At 42.6% G+C, this 16,434-nt stretch overlaps 1 long non-coding RNA gene across 3 annotated transcripts in view; it reads right to left on the reverse strand.

Moving 5' to 3' along the window:
• Positions 1–16,434, reverse strand: part of LOC110206625 (uncharacterized) — a 272,068-nt gene that overhangs the window by 42,876 nt on the left and 212,758 nt on the right. For 2 of the 3 annotated variants that reach the window (XR_002323978.2, XR_013484681.1), the window contains exon 5: positions 4,358–4,436. This is a non-coding gene — a long non-coding RNA (uncharacterized LOC110206625). Of the gene's footprint in view, positions 1–854; positions 3,157–4,357; positions 4,437–16,434 lie in introns of those variants that run through there. The other variant, XR_002323976.2, reaches the window with a different exon arrangement.

A 16,434-nucleotide genomic window follows, 5' to 3' on the forward strand; every position in this document is an offset into this window, starting at 1 on the left:
TATGAGGTTGATTTTATTGGCAGGGAAGAAAGGGAGGAGTCACCAAGGCCAGATCAGGAGGCCTGGTAGCAAAGGAATGGCATGGAGGGCTGAATGTTGGAGGTCTGTTGTCTGGACCTTCCCTAGCTGTTAAGATACGCTTATTCCCCTCCGCTAGAAAACCTCTGGCCTGGCCCAGGCCCTAGCTCTGATGTTGATTTAATTATTATCTCTTGAGCTGGAAAGGTGGTGCTGAATTTCAGTCTTTGAGCAAATAGAAGACCAGGTGGCCTACTGGTAAGAGGGTGGTGCAGGAGGCTAGCTGGCAAAAGGGAGCTGGAGACCTGGTGGCGGGGTCTTTGGTTGCTGCAGGGAGGAGTCCTTCTGACCCCCCATTCAGTGTCCTTCCCCCCTACCACACATTTCCTGCAGAACAAAGGTCAGGAATGCTACATTTCTGCTCATGGTTCCTTGTCAGCAAATACCATATTGGGTAAAAGGTAGGCTGCACCCACTAAAATGCAATTTCTTTTGAAAAGAAAATTAAAAAATAAAAAATTATTGCTCTGAATTTTAAAAATGCCTTGACAGTGAAAGCTAGACTCTTGAATAGTTAAGGAAAGCAGTGGGCTTGGGGCAGCTGTATGCCAAATCTGGGCTGAGGAAGCTCCTTCCTGCCTCAGGGATCCCACCCAGAGCCTGAGGTGGCAACAAGCAAGACCTCAGGATCCTCCAATCCTAGGGGAAGGGAACAAGCATTAGTGCCCACTTATAAGTATTTAAGTCCATATTTGAATTCAGGCCTTCCTGGTTCCAGGTCTAGTCCTCTATCTGCTATGTCATCTAGCTATCTTAGAGCTTGAAGGGACATTAAAGACCATTTAGTTCCATGCTTTTATTTCACAGATGAAGAAGTGAGGCCCAGAGATGTTAAGTAATTTCACACAGCCAGCAATTGTGTCTTCCTGGCTTCCAGAGCTCAATCAAAAAGGTATTCATAAATGTCCTGGGTCACTTGAGAAACAAAAGTCCTAAGGAGGTTACTCTGTTGCATTTCTTTCTTCTCAAAGAGATGGACAACTGAAAGACAATTCCATGTCCTTGATGCAACAGGATGCCCTTGCAAAATCCTTGAGTTCTTCTTCCTTTGGAAAACTGGTCTGTGGAGCCCACCCAGCCACTCACTGCTTCTTCCCAGGGCTCCTACTGTGTGTTATTAATTGTTGCTGAGTGTGTAGTAAAACCCGCTGTTTATCACGATTATCCTAAGTGGTGATGCCTGCTGTATTTTGAGACCCAAACAACATGTTGCTCAATGACTGTTTGGCAAATGATACAATATGTTAGCACTAGGGGGTGGGAGCACCCACTGTGGCTCTCTCTGTGGGGTTTGAAATCTTCACACCAATCAGGTAGGGAAATCAATAAAAAGATTTGCAGATGGAATACTCAGAGACAGGGGGCTTGAAGTAAACCCAGAATTTATGAATGAATCAATGAATGAACAAACAAATGAATCAAAAACATTTTCTTAAGTGCTTATTATGTGCCCCAATCTATGGTAAGTGCTGGAGATACAAATACAAAAACAAAGATAGCACCTGCCTTTGAGGAGCTTACACTCTAATAGAGGGAGAAAATTCATACAAAGGAGTGGTGGCCAGGGAAGGTAATTTTGGTTCAGAAAGTTATAGGAAGTGGTAGTAGATTGATTGGGCTGACATGGCAGCAATGGCAGCAATAATTTGATTATGGTTCCAGAACTAGAAAGAGGCAGAGGAATAGATGGTACACGTTGTGGCAGGGCTGCTGATGAGAAGATGGCCAAAGAAGAAAGTGAAACAGAGTTAGAGCTTCCATAGTGAGCCAGGTGGGGCACTCACCAATGTATGCTTAGAAATCATAGCCTAGTGACACCTACCACAACCCTGAAATATGGGCATGGGGCCAGGAAGCATCTCCAGATGCAGTATACCTAAGGTACCAAAGGGTCTGTGCTACCAGAGGCTCAAGACTGTGGGGAGCAGAGTACTTGTTCTATTTATTGGGCTATCTTCTGGGTATTCTTTATCCTCTGCCATCTTGGAACAAGGTTATAGAGCAGAAGACCAAGTATGTGCTCAGCTCAGTCTCTGGGGGCATGGTCATAACAGTCATAAGAATGATCCCTTCTACCTCCTGGGAAGTCAGATTCCTCAGGGATCCTGAGCCCTAGGGAGCCAAATACACTGAAGGATCTCAGAGAATGCACACCCACACACGTACACATACATATGTTCACTTGGGATGAGGGATGGAGCTGTTAACAAATATAGGTTTAATCTGGCCCTGGAGACCCAATCACCAGGTATTTACTTAGCCAGGCAACTGGTCAGAACTACCTTTCTCTCACCCACCCCTACGAACCCTCAGCTCCCCATCCTCAGAGGGCAGCATGGGAAGAACTGCAGCAATGAGAATACTGGTTTGGGATCAGAGTATCTGAATTCAAGTCTTTCTTCCTCTGTCACTTACTACCTGTGTGACCTTCTTCTCTTCCCTCTCCTCCTCTCCTCTCCACTCCCCATCTCCTCTCATCTATTCTCTTGATTTCAGTTTTCTCATTTGCAAAATGAAGGTGTTAGATTTGCTGGCACTTAGGATCTGTTGCATCACTAAGTCCATGATGCTTTGGTCCTTCTTGTTTTGAATAACAAACTGCAGAAACTGATGACCAGCTCTCCTAGTCCCAGCCAATGACTGGCAAACTCTCACTTCCTGGGAGCATCCTTGATTCTTGTGATTCACAGTGGCTTTCTGAAAAAAGGGAAAATCCTTTTCCCTTGCTCTCTCTCTCCAAACTTTCATCTCGCTTCAACAGACCTAATCTTATTCTTCCCATACCATTGGGTCCCCTAAGAACCCTTGTTCTCCTATGAACAAACTCCTCTCTTTCCTTCTTCTGCTGGTCAACAGATGGTCTGGATGCCTCCAGAAGTCACCACTTGACTGGGTGTCCTTTCAAGCATGGGCTGCTCCTTCTCTCGTGCCTTACACTCCTAGGCAGGAGAAGAAGTGAGCCTATCCATTGTTCTTCCAGGGTCTCCCCTCTGTTGGTTTCCTTAGGCAATCTCTCCTCTGAGGAGATTTCTTACTTTTGTCTGTCTTCATCTTCCTAGTCTAGCAGCACTTCTTAAACTGTGGGGAAAATTTGGCAACAGTAAAAGATTTCTGAACACACAACAACCAAAAAATAATTAAAAACCAAACGCGTAATGAATCCAAGGTGTTTCTGGCAGAGCATGCCCTGTGTTGCATTGATTTCACTGCAGCCTTGGCTCTGAATACAAAGAGTGTACACTTTGAACCATGCATGTCCTCAGGCCATGTAACACCAAGAAATGCTGCTGAAACCCCAAAGGGGGGCCTGAGTGGAAAAAGTTTAAGAAGCTCTGGTCTAGACCCTATTGTTGACCTGTTCCACATACACATTGTCTTCCAACCCCAAATCTGCTGCTCCATTGTCTTAGCATTACTTATGTCTTGAAATTGCTCAACCCTGGGTCACGTGTCTTCTCTCTGATTTTCATCCTATTGGAGGAAGTCCTACAACTGTGCTGACTGGATCTACTGCAAATTCATGTTATTTAATCTCAGCTGGGCCAGCAAGGCTAGGCGGTGGTCCTTTTATTCTTTCCTGATTCTCTATCACATTTGTCTCATTGGACATTCCAAACCTCTACCCTTTCCTTAAGTCCCCTATCTCATCCCCCCACAAAAAAAGATCACATCCTATTTTACTAAGAAAACTGAGGCTAGCATGAGTTCCCAAATCTCCTCCATTTCATATCTCAAAACCTATTTACATTTTCATTCATTCTTTTCCCCTTCACCTTAGTTTTTAAGGAAAAGGTGCCTTTTCTCTTATTTAGGGCCAACCCTCTATGTACTTGGTCCTATTCCCTCTCATCTCCTTCAGAAACTTAACCCATCAATCCTTCCCTCTCTTTTTTGCATCTTCATTCTCTCCCTTTTTACTGGATCCTTCCCTGGAATACATAAACATGTCTAGATTTTCCCAATCCTTAAAAAACTTTTACTTGATTCAGTCATTGCTTCAAGCTATTACCCTATACCACTCCTTCTTATACTTATACCTTCACTTCCCAACTCCTAGAGAGTAAAGAGTTGGTGCATGCATTTTTGTTTGCACATGATTGCGCACTCAATGCAGTCTTAAGGCTGAAATACAACAAAGTATGGCTCTATTCTCTGCTGCTTTTGCTAATTTTGGTCTCACAATTAACACCAAGAAAACACAGGTTCTCCACCAGTCAGCACCACACCATCCATCACAGTACATGGAGAAATATTGAATGCTGTGGATAAGTTCACTTACCTTGGCAGTATACTTTCCAGTGATGTACATGTAGACGATTACCATTGCTAGCTCAGTGTTTGGGAGGCTCTGAAGAAAACTGTGGGAGAGAAGAGATATTAGACTGCTTACCAAACTGAAGGTCTACAGAGCCATTGTGCTGACCTCATTATTGTATGCCTGTGAAACCTGGACAGTGTACCAGAGCCATGCCAAGAAACTGAATCACTTCCATTTGAATTGTCTTAGGAAGCTTCTGAAGATCACTTGGCAAGATAAGGTACGGGACACTGAGGTCCTTTCTCAAGCTAAAATGCCAAGCATTCAAACTCTACTGCAGAGAGTGCAACTTCGATGGGCTGTCCACATTGTTTCAATGCCAAATGTATGTTTGCCTAAAAGACTATTTTACAGAGAACTCACATAAAGCTAGTTCTCATACAGAGGTCAAGAGAAGTAGTACAAGAATACTCTCAATGCCACTCTCAAGAACTTTGGAATCGATTGTGTAACACGGAAGACATTAACAAAGGACCGCTGAGCATGGTGAACCTGCATCAAAGAAGGCACTGCATTACGAACAAATCTGAATTGAAGTAGCTCAAAAGAAACACGAGATGGGCAAATTTAGACATCTCCACTGCAAATGTTCATATGAACTATTTGTGCCTGATCTGCGGTACAGACTTCCAAGCTTGTGTTGGTCTGATTGACCACAGTCAGACACACTGTACCTTGACTCCAACAGAGTGATGTCATTCTGGTCCTCTTCAAGAATGAAGGATAACAACCAATCAAGCTCAAGTGGATCACCCTATACCTCTCCCTTATACTTCCTGTACCTTCACTTTCTAATTCCTAGAAAGAGGTGAGTACACTTGTTGCTTACAGTTCCTCTCCAATCACTCTCCCTTTGGACTTCACATCACACTTTCTGACTCTACCTTTCTCCTGAAACTGCTGCCTCCTAAGGTGCCAGAGATCTCAACTTCTGAGTCCAAAGGCTTTTTTGGAGTTAATCTCCTTAAATTCTTCTCTGCAACTGTTGACAATACTGACCTCCTTCTCCTTCTGGATGTTCTCTCCTCCCTTGGTTTCCATGCCATTTTCCTTTCCTAGTTCACCTTTTCTCTTCTGTTTGTCCAGCATCCACCTTTTATCCCATGGCGGCACTCAAGGCTTTGTCCTGGGCTCTGTTCTTTTCATTCTCTTCGAGATCTCATCATCTCTTACGTGTACAATAATTATATCTATAAAGTCAATGCCTTTCTCTCCTGAACTGCATTCTTGCATTGCCACTGGTCTGTTTCTGCCTAGATTTCTCATCTCAAATTAAACATGATCAGAATTATTCCCTGATCATTCTACATTCCTTCAGATTTCCTTATTTATAGCTAGAGCACTTCCATCCCCTCACCCACACAGATCACATAATCCTTGATGTTTCTCTCTCTGTCTCTCTCTCTCCCTCTTTTCCCTCTCCTCTCCCCTCTATCCCACAATCCTGATCTCTAATCCAAGCCTGGTCAATTCTACCTCTTTAACACCTCTTGTATCCATTCCCTTCTCTCCACTTACAATTACTGTCAAGACTAATCATCTCTCATAGGAACTATTGTAATAACATCTTAGCTGGTCTCTTTGATCCTAGATTCTCTCCAATGTACAAAGTTGCCAAAGTGATCTACTCAAGGAACAAGTATGACTGGGTCCCTCCCTGCTCAAAAAGTTTCAATGGCTCCCTTTTGCCTTTAGGACAAAATATGAACTTCTTACACTGGCATTTAGCATGATTGCATAATGCATATAGTCTCACTGGAAATAAGCACATAATGAACTGTGTCAACCTTGGGCAAACCATTTCCCTTTTTCTGTTCTCCAGTTTCATATCCTACAAAACAGAGAGCCTTAGGCTGCAAGGTCTCTCCCTGTGCTGATATTCTATATTCTTGTCTAAGGCCTTACGCAGTTCTAACATTCTATGATTCTTGCTGATTTCACCCAATCTACAGGTTTCCCCTAAGATTCAAAGTTCAATAATACCATTACCTAGCAGAGCATAGACTTAACTTTGTAGGTGGAACTTGCAGTAAAAAGAAAAGGACCATTTCAACTAGGGAAATACTATATGACAGGCCCAGATTAGTTGCCAGATGACACATAGTGATATCACTTATATGTACATCTTTGCCACTTTTCTTTTTTCAGTCAGATGTAACCTCTCCACAGATGCAGGCACCATTCTCAGAAGCTACTTAATTGGTCTCTCCTGTACTGAGAGCAGCATATCTCCAAGGAAGTCTTTATAGCGGTGTCTTCCCTATTTACAATCTCAAATCTACCCTTAGTCCCTGAACTGAAAAAGACAAAGTGTGGGATCTGATACAGGCCCAAACCATCTTGTATAAGAACCTTCTTATCAATTTTCAAAGGAATTCCCCAGGTATAATGATTTCTCTGAAGAGGCATTGCTAGGTTTATCTGATAGGGAATGAAGAGACCAAATTCACATCATAAGGATATTGAGTGATTCATTTTTTCTGAAAGGTCAGGAATACAGTGAGATAGTTTGGAAAGAAACTAATTCACTCAACTAATATTTACTTAATGCCTACTATGTGCAAATCATAAAAGTCAAAATGATGGAAAATGAAAATGTAGAAATTATTCCGCAGCAAGAGATGAAATGCATACAGAATGTTACAGACAAGATGAAGTTATTGATTTTTTACTTTTAACTTTTATTCTCCAAGGCATATTTTATTAAGGAAAAAATAGAAATCTGAACCACAAAGTAGAGCACTGCTCACATTTGCATCGGAATTTTAAGATTCACAAAACACTTTCCTCACATCTTTGTGACGTAGGTTAAGATTCTTTTCTCCAGTCCCACCCAGCCTCCATCAGATAAGCTCCTCAGAGAAATGGTCACACCTGTAAGCCAGGGAATTATTATTATGGCCATATTATGAAAGAGGAAACTGAGGCTCAGAGAGGTGTAATGACTTGTCCAAGGTCCTATCATTGGTACTAAGTGGCAGAGCCTAAACTGGAACTTCAAGATCAATGTTCTTCCAAGTATATCTAAGCCAGAATCTTCCAAATTCTGCTACATATTCTGACATTACTGTGCACATGTAAAAGGCAACCAGTCATTCTAATATAGCTAAAAAGAGCACAGGGTTTGATGGCCATAAAATTATGATTTGACTTCTGGCTTGAATGTTCATTATCTGGGTGATAATGAGCAAGTCATAACCTCTCTGAGCCTCAGTTTCTTCATCTCTAAAATAGGGATAATAATACTTGCAGTACCTTCTCCACAGGGTTGTTGTAGTTGGGGGGATGGGGTTGATGCTTTGCTTAAAACAGACAGAACAGTGAATTTCAACGGGGGTGGGGAAGGGTAGGATGGAGTGAAGGGGTAGGGTCAAACTGTTATTTCATTGGCCAAGGGAGCTCCTAATAAGGTAATTCCCTTTAGAGGTACAGATCAGCACCTCTGCTGCAATTTATAGTCTTAGAAAGCTGTGTGTGGCACTGAGATTTTCAGTAACTTGTTAATGTCATACAGCCAACGTGTCAGAAGTGGGACTTGAATCCATATTTCTTGTCAGAGGGCTGCTTCCTGCTCATTATGCTAAGCTCTCTCTCATGCTCCAATGACTATTATTTATACATTTCATTTATTAATTACTTTCATATTTTATGAAAACAATAATTTATTGTATATGAATATAATAGATAGCATTTACATAACTTAAAGCATTTTGCATGTGTCATCTCATTTGATTCTCACAACTCAGAGAGATAGGTGCCCTCATTATGCTTCTTGCAGATGAGGAAACTAAGGCTGAGAGAGATTAAGTGACTTGCCCAGCATCACACAGCTAATAAGTATCTGAGGCAGAATTCAAACTCAAGTCTTTCTGAACCCAAGCCCAACACTTTATCCACTGTGTCACTAGCTGCCTCTTCACAATTTCTGTCCAGAGGAATGAACAATCCAAATTCCTTTACACTATAATACCCTTTTCCTTCCAGCATTTTGGTATAACATTGCTGATATTTCCATAATACTTTAATTTTACAAAGTGCTTTGGAAATCTTACAAAGATTATCACACTTGATCCTCACAATGACCTCATGAGTTATATATTATAGCTATTGCTATCCACCTTACAGATGTAGAAACAGAGGCTCAGAGTGGTTAAGTAGCTTGACTATGGCCACATTTGAACTCATGTCTGTCCTAACTCCAGGTTCTAACTTTTTCTATTACCTTAGTGAAAGGTTTCTCAGCAACATCACATCATTAATAGACAACTCAAAAAAGGCCTACCAAAGGCTGGATCTTGTTTGAATGTTAATGAGAGAGGGGAAATCCTACTCTCTGATGAGTCAGGAGAGAATTCTGTGTTGTAGTGCCTCTAGCTCAACAGCCACAAAAAACTAACAATGATACCATTTTAAAGAGGTTATACCTGTAGCCTGCAAGACTCTGATGCCTGAGTCAGCAAAAGGGGAGAGAATCTATGAGAAAGCCCGAAGATGGTCAGAAATCCATAGAGTAGACCTTGGAAGTTATAGCAACCACTCTAGATACGGTAACACTCAGAGCTAGACATTCCAGATACTACGAAGGGCCTTAAAGATTCAGAATTCTCAACCTTAAAGATCCAGAGGGGCCTAGAGCCTACTGGTATTCTTAGTGTAGATGAGTGGTTCCCATTTAGTGATTGGGGAGCTCCTTGCAGGTTCATGACTATGGTCCAACATGTTTGTGCTAGAAAATCTTTAATAGTGCCTTAAGCAGGAAATAATTGCAGAGTATTGTAAGTGGCATACCAAGTTATACTAAGAGTTCACAACAAGAAATATTAGAAGTCAAAATAATGAAAAGGTAGAAGAAAATGTAGCACATCTGCTATCAAAACAATTGACCTGGAAAACAGATCTAAGAGAAACAATTTAAGAATCATCACACTCCCTGAAAGCAGTTTTTTTTAAAGGGGTTAAAGGAATAAAAAATGTTGGGAATCACTGCATTGTTGACACACTCCCAGGAAATGGAGATCAATAGAGGGGCCAAGGTGACCCAGGTTGAAACCAAGTAGGGCTGAGATACCCTAATCAAAAGTTCACTAGGGGGCAGAGCCTAGACCTCTCACCAGCACAAAACCCCAATTCGGAAGATACGGAGATACGAGTAAACAGAAGAAGGTACCAATTACTTTCAAAGAATCATCATAAATCCTGAGATACCCAAAAATCCAAAGGAGAATCTGTAAGCAAGAGACTTAAAGGGAAAAATGGATTTTCTATAGGGACTACATGACTACATGTAAGAAATGAAGCAAGAGTTAGAAGCTGAAAATGTTCTTTTTGGTTTTTTTTAAGTTCAGAATAAAAAGTATATATAATTAATTAAAATAAGAAGAAGACCTCAGGCAGCTTTTGACATGACTCGGCACATAAGACTTGCTCCTGGACACAAACCTCACAAGAGAAAACAGACTAACAGGGAAAGACACAGGAACACCCCCCAAAGCTGTACTGTTTTACCATGAAGAGATCTTGCCTGGCTTGCCATCTCTCCCTCCTCCCAAGAGAATTAGCTCTATAATAGCAGTAAAATGGTCCAGCCTTACAAACATGAACTGTATGCAGAAAGCCCTAACATGGGCAAGAAATGTTGCTCAGAACTACTGCCTTCCCATGCCCTAATCAGATGCTCTGATTTCAGTGTGAGAACAGAGGGCAGAGGCTGGGTCAGAATTCATAGCCCTCTGTGCTTGGCCCAGCATGCCTGTCTGGCTAGTCCAGAGTAGCTAACCACTATTCTGGACCACTATACTAAAGTCGCATGATCATCATTGTCCCTTAAAAATGTGCTTTACTTTTAAAGAGGTAGATTTGCAGGCATGTCTGGTATGCTAAGTTTGAAGCACTCGATGCTTTCTCAAATGCTTCCTGAGAACAAAAAGGATCATCTTTTTGTCAGTGCTGAAGGGAAGCAACTGAAACTCCTGCTCTAATTAGCATAGAATGGCAGAAAACAAAACCATAAGCTACACATCTCCTGGAGGACATATCAACCCTCTTCCCCATTAAATAGGGCTTGGTTTGGCTTTGCACCTTGCCAGCTCGATGCAGCCTGTGAACATTGGCTTAGGTTGAACAACACTGCCTTGTCATGGAGGCAGAGCACAGGGATAATAGGGAGACACTGGTGATAGGAAATTGCCCAATGGACCCCATCAAGGACATAGCCAAAGCAAGAAAAAGTATCACAACACACTTCAGCCTGGAGCCTAGAATTTAACAAGCCTATGGGGTTTCTGTGACCTGCAATTTTAAATAAGTCCTGGTGTATCATATAGCATAAGATGATCATACAAATGGGAAATGTTTTTGAAAGTTGATGAACTCAAGATTAACCAGAATGCATTTTTTGTTTTTCTTACTAGACTTATTAAAAGATGGATATCACCAGGGATGACACATGACTGAGTCTCCTACTTTGCCGTGGAGGCATCTGATGTCAAGACTGACAGAACAAATTCAAGCATCACTGGTTCCCTTTACAATCTCAATGCTGCCAAATGCTTCTCCCCCAGCTCCTCCCTTTCTCCCTTCCCCCCATTCCTGCCCGCCTTCATTCCATCAGGCGCCGAGTGAAAGTAACCCAAGGCAATAACCTAGTGTATTAGGATTTGGAATACAAAGAAACAGAATGGCAGAGCAGAAAGAGACCTTAGAATTCAGAACATAAAATGCCAGAGCATTTATATTATAGGACTTAGATAGAAGGGTTCTTAGTTCAGAGAAAATAGAATGCTATTATACCTGGATACAACCTTAAAGATTTCCTAGTTCAACACCTTTATTTTACACGTAAGAAACTGGGGTTAACTGACTTTCTTGGTCAAAGTCAAACAGCCAATCAGAGCTGAGGCCAGAATCCAGATAAACTGACTCTCAGTTCACTATTCCTTCCCTAGATTCCCTGACAGTGACCGAGAGGAGATGCTAGAGACCAAACAGCCGCCACATGTAACCTATACACGCACAAATGTGACTGACATGGTTTTAAAAACCCAGTTTGGGGTTCACATCATCTCAGATGACTATGGGGTTCACATCATCTCAGATGACTATGGTGCTGGGAAAAAGACATTGGCTTTCACATGAAGTCATTCAGAACAGGAAAAAAGCCCTCCTGTTGAGGGCTAGAAATTTTGGAATCCCAGCAAAACCATCTGCTGCAGAAAGAGGGAAAGAAATGGGCACACTATAAAAGCCAAGCCCATTTTAATTCTGACTTAATCCCAAACTCCCTTTCCTAAGAGACCTCACGTGACTTGGGCAACAGCGGCTTCCAAATGTGGTGTTCCTCCATCACTTCTCTCATGCTATTTTATTAACTGCAAAGAAAGTCCTTATCGGCACCTGCTGGTGATATATTCATTTCCAACCTTCCCCCCTTTCCCCCTCCCTTTCACTTTGGCTTCCTTTGCCGCCCATCTCCTCACCCTGTCTAGGAACAGGAGCCTAATTTTTTTTTGGGGGGCCAATTCCCTTATTGGTTTGTTCTCTTAAAACAGAACAAGAAAATGACTGGCTTGGCCCTTTCCCCAGCTGGTGTCTGCTTCCAGAGGGAAGCTGGTCCCTAAGGCTTGTTGGCACACCTGCACTGCGGTGACTCTTCAATCCTGGGCACAAGGAGGGAGGGAGTGGGTGGCTGACTGCTTTTCCGGCCCCCTTTTCCAGATATACTCATCAGTGACTCCATTCAGAGCCTTGCCAGCCCTGAATTCTGACAACTATCACCATGTCTCGCTGTCGGAAGCCAGGAGTGAGAACCCACCCCCTGAAAAATACATCTCTTCATCCAAGCCTTGCCAATGACTGAGAACCGCTAGGCTAAGCAAGCTTTGTGGCCGCTGCCTAAACCCCCCACATTCACCCCTTTCCTTCTTTCTTTATCCGCCTTCCATCTCTAATCAGGAATGCATGGCTCTGGGCCATCCTCCTTTCAGGGCATATCTGAAAAGAAGCAACATGTCAGATCGACAAAATGAACTAGCTAATCCCCCCTCGCCCCCCTTTTCTCTTCCCTCTGGCAGTAAACACTTCCCCTCCCCCAAACCCCCAAGAGCTGACAAATTAGGACCTTTTCTTCATTGGCTGCAATCTGTGTAGACCAGGCTAGATAACGAAATCATTCAGAGCAAGGAGGCACCCGAGCTTCGGGCGACCCGCAGCAGCAGTGAGAACGTTCAATGCCCGCACGCCATATGTTTAAACATTGCTCTTCAGACCACGCTGGGATTCGAGAGAGCAAGGTTAAGAAGAGAGGCCCCTGGGATTGGGAATCATGGGTGTAATTAATTTCCCTTGAAAGGGGGGGACCCTCCTGCTACTGCTTCACACACAGGGCATGGAGACCCTTGACCCAGGCACAATTAAAGCTCATGTTTGGATGCCAGAGGCACCTGGTGTTTTAGTTACATTGTCTGCATATTGATTTTGATATCAATGCAGAATTACAGGCCATCATACTGCTTTTGAGGGAACCCTACTTAACAAATGCCTGTTGACTGACTGACTGACCTCTTACAGTTTTAGCTAGCTTTTCAGAATTCTTCCAGGGTCACGGAATGGACCCAAAGGCACAAAATTGTCAGCGATACGTCTGCTGCTATTTCTTTTCAGCAAGAACTGTGCAGGTCATATAAGCCAAGGTTTATCTTCTAGGGAGAAAGGATATAAACCTTGAGGAGATGGTTTAATTTTCCATACTCTGGAATTAGGGGAATCCTGTCAAAAGGACAATGGCTACAAGTCAACAAGCAATTAATTATTAAGTGCCTACTAGAAAGAAAGAAACATCACCTGCATCGACATTTAACTGAGTCTTAACCTATCAGAGCATCCTAGAACCTCAGAGATGGAAGTGGTCTGACAGGTCACCGAGCCTAGCCCCTACTAGGCTCTGCGTGGAGGTGGGGCATAGATGACAGAGCCCAGGATTGGCAGTCAGGTGACCTGGCTCCCAGAGGTATGTTCCAGCCAAACTGGGCTACTCATTAACCCCTAAACATGTCCTTCACTGCCCCACTTCCATCATGTCTACATTATTCCTTGTGCTGAGAATGCTCCCATGCCCTGCCCTTATTACCTGTCGAAATCCTATCCATCCTTCCAATATTCTGGTCAAATACAAATGAGAAAGCCTGCCCCAGTTGTCCATCTGAAAATGAACTCTTGCATGACCTCGTCTCATAGCACTTTGTACTCCTTTTACATACTTTTTGAGGGGACTATTCTCAGGACTTGATGGGTACAGGGAAGTCCCAGTGAGATCCACTAATGCAGATAAAAAAACTGTTCATCAACTTCTTGGGAGGTACCTGAAGTGGAGGTTGGGTGGGTGTACTTTGTACAGTGGGGTGCTGAGTAGTTAAGAGAATCCCCCAGGGTCACCTAGCAGTGTGGTTCTGTTTTTTCCAATTGCAATGTCAGCTCTTTTTCCACTGTGCCATATGATTTCTCCTTATGTACTTATTGCTTTCTAACTGGTATTATGCTTGCCGTCTATGTGAATCGTATCTCCCACTAGATTGTAGGGTCTTTGAGGGCAGGGACAGTGTCGTATTTATCTTTTTATCTTCCCCAGTATTGAGTGCAGTACTCTTTACATAACAGATGCTTAATACATGTTTGTTAACTGACTAATGGCTAATTGTGTTTTAGCTAGTTATGGTTTACAAAATCTTTTCCTCACGAGAGCTCAGAGTAGAAGGTAGTGTGAATAAGAGTATCCCTGCTTTACAGAAGATGAAGCAGGGGGTCAGAGAGGTTGAATGATTTGCTTAGGGTTCTGGGAAGGCAACGAAAGACTTGAATGTAACAATGTATGAATGTATCCTTAGCCCCAAAGTGTGGATACATTCCTTGTGGTTGGGCATTTTGATTGATTCTAAAGCATGGCAGTTCTCGGATAAGGTGGTAGGCTGGTTTCCAGTTTCATCCAACTTGGCCCAAGGGGAAATGGTATCTCCTTTTACCACAGTAATTAGAAACTCTGGCAAATTGCACTTGTGAAGGTGGTGTTCCAGGAGGACTGGAGCTGTCGTGACATGCATGGCCAAGGCTTTCTATGAATGATGTGCCAAGTTCACATATTACTCTAAAACCTTTCCCCACCCATTGTCATAGAGCCAGCTAGGCTATAGCATTATCTCTCTCCCACCTTTTTGAGAAAATTTAAACCAAAAAAGTAATGCAAATCAGGAAAAATTACCAAAGGTTTCCACTGCTTTTTCCTGGTTCTGGTACAAGCTGGACCATAGAATCCTAGCTGGAACGGATCTCAAAGGCCAGCTAGCCCAAACCTCTCATTTTACAAATGGGGAAACTGAGGCCAAAGGAGGTGAAATGCTTTGCTCAAGGTTGTAAAAGTAGTGGACATTAAAGTCAGATATGAGCTCTTGTCCTCTGGTTCCAGAGCCTTTACATTACCACTACGGAGATCCTCATTACTGAAGGGACCTCAGAGACCCTTCATTCTATAGACGAAGAACCTGATATCTAGGGTCGATAAGTAACTTGCTCAAGGTCGTACAGAGAACAAACTTCAGAGGTAATATTTGGACCCAGGTCCTCTCACTATAAAGACAATGAACTTTTCACAGTATTTAGGCTTAGATTCTATGCCTTTAACATTTCTGTTCTTTCCATCCAAATTTAGCATAATTTTTCCATTGATGAACAAACTTCGCTCTATACACATCTCAGGAATCCAAGGACAATTGTGCACATGGAAGAAGCCTCTTGACCAAGTGTCAGAATGCTGGGCCTGACCTCCAAAAGTCAGGGAGGGATTAAAGGTGTGGAGGGATTAAAATAACTGTGTATCCTGCTTGTATCTGGAAGAAAAAAAATTGGTTCCTGAGGGCTCAGCTTTCTAAAACATGAAGTAACCAAGTTAACAGAACAAAAGAAGGCTATGCTTTTAAAACTAACAGTTTTCAGAAGTGAAAGAAGAATGTGAACTACTTCCACAAGGAGGTTGAATTAGACAATCCTAAATTGGATTCTGGTCTTGGCCCAATTACTTCTTTCTTTCATTGGGCCTCAGTTTCCTCTTCTGTAAAATGAAGGTTTTAGACAGAGGTTCATAACTTGGAATCTGTGAACTTGTTTTGTTTTGCTTTGTTTTTAATATTTTGATGATTGTATTTTAACATAATGTTTCCTTTGTAATTCTTTGTATTCCTTTGTAATCCTGTATATATTATTTTATGCATTTAAAAACATTATTCCAGACTGCTGGAGGAATGCATGACACAAACAAGGTTGCTTTGGTCTAAGGCAGCTGGGGAAACACACACACACACACACACACACACACACACACACACACACACACACACTTTCATTTCTAACATTCTTCTGCCTCTGTGCTCTTGTCCTGGTCTCCTTCCTCCTGGAGTATACTTGGCTAGTGTTTTCTCTTTCATCAAACTGCCATGGATGATGGTTACTTGAGTACTTTCCCCCCTCCCCTTAGGAGAACATACTTCTTGAGGACAGGAGCTGTTTTGATGTGCCCTTATGCTTAGCAGAATGCCTTACACAGAGCAGCCATTCCATAAATGTTTTGTGAACTGAATTATTCCAAAGGGCTCTTCTAGCTCTGATATTGGGTGTCCTATAGTTGAAGCTCCATTTAATTCCAAATTCCAAGGTCTCTGAAGGCTCTGACAGTTGGGATAGTCTGAGTTACACCTGAGTCCATGGTCATCTGTGGCCTCCGTTCCTTTCCCCCAGAATCCGTCAGAGATACCCTCAGCTGAGAAACTGTTCCAGGAGACTAACAGGCCAATTTGTCCAAGAATGGAGCAGGAGCAGCAGGTCTCCTAGGTGAACAAAGTGCTAATGCTTATGGGCTGAAACCAACAAATGCTAAAACTGTGCTTTAAGAATCCCATTTGAACCACTAGAGCTGTTGCCAGATACCCGTTTAACGAGTAAATTGCCTCACAGATCCAGGAGATGGTACCTGAAAAGCAATGGCCAGAGCTCAAAGA

This window comes from Phascolarctos cinereus, unplaced genomic scaffold (assembly GCF_003287225.1).
Source record: "Phascolarctos cinereus isolate Bilbo 61053 unplaced genomic scaffold, phaCin_HiC Scaffold_2;HRSCAF=192, whole genome shotgun sequence".
Lineage (NCBI taxonomy): Eukaryota > Metazoa > Chordata > Mammalia > Diprotodontia > Phascolarctidae > Phascolarctos > Phascolarctos cinereus.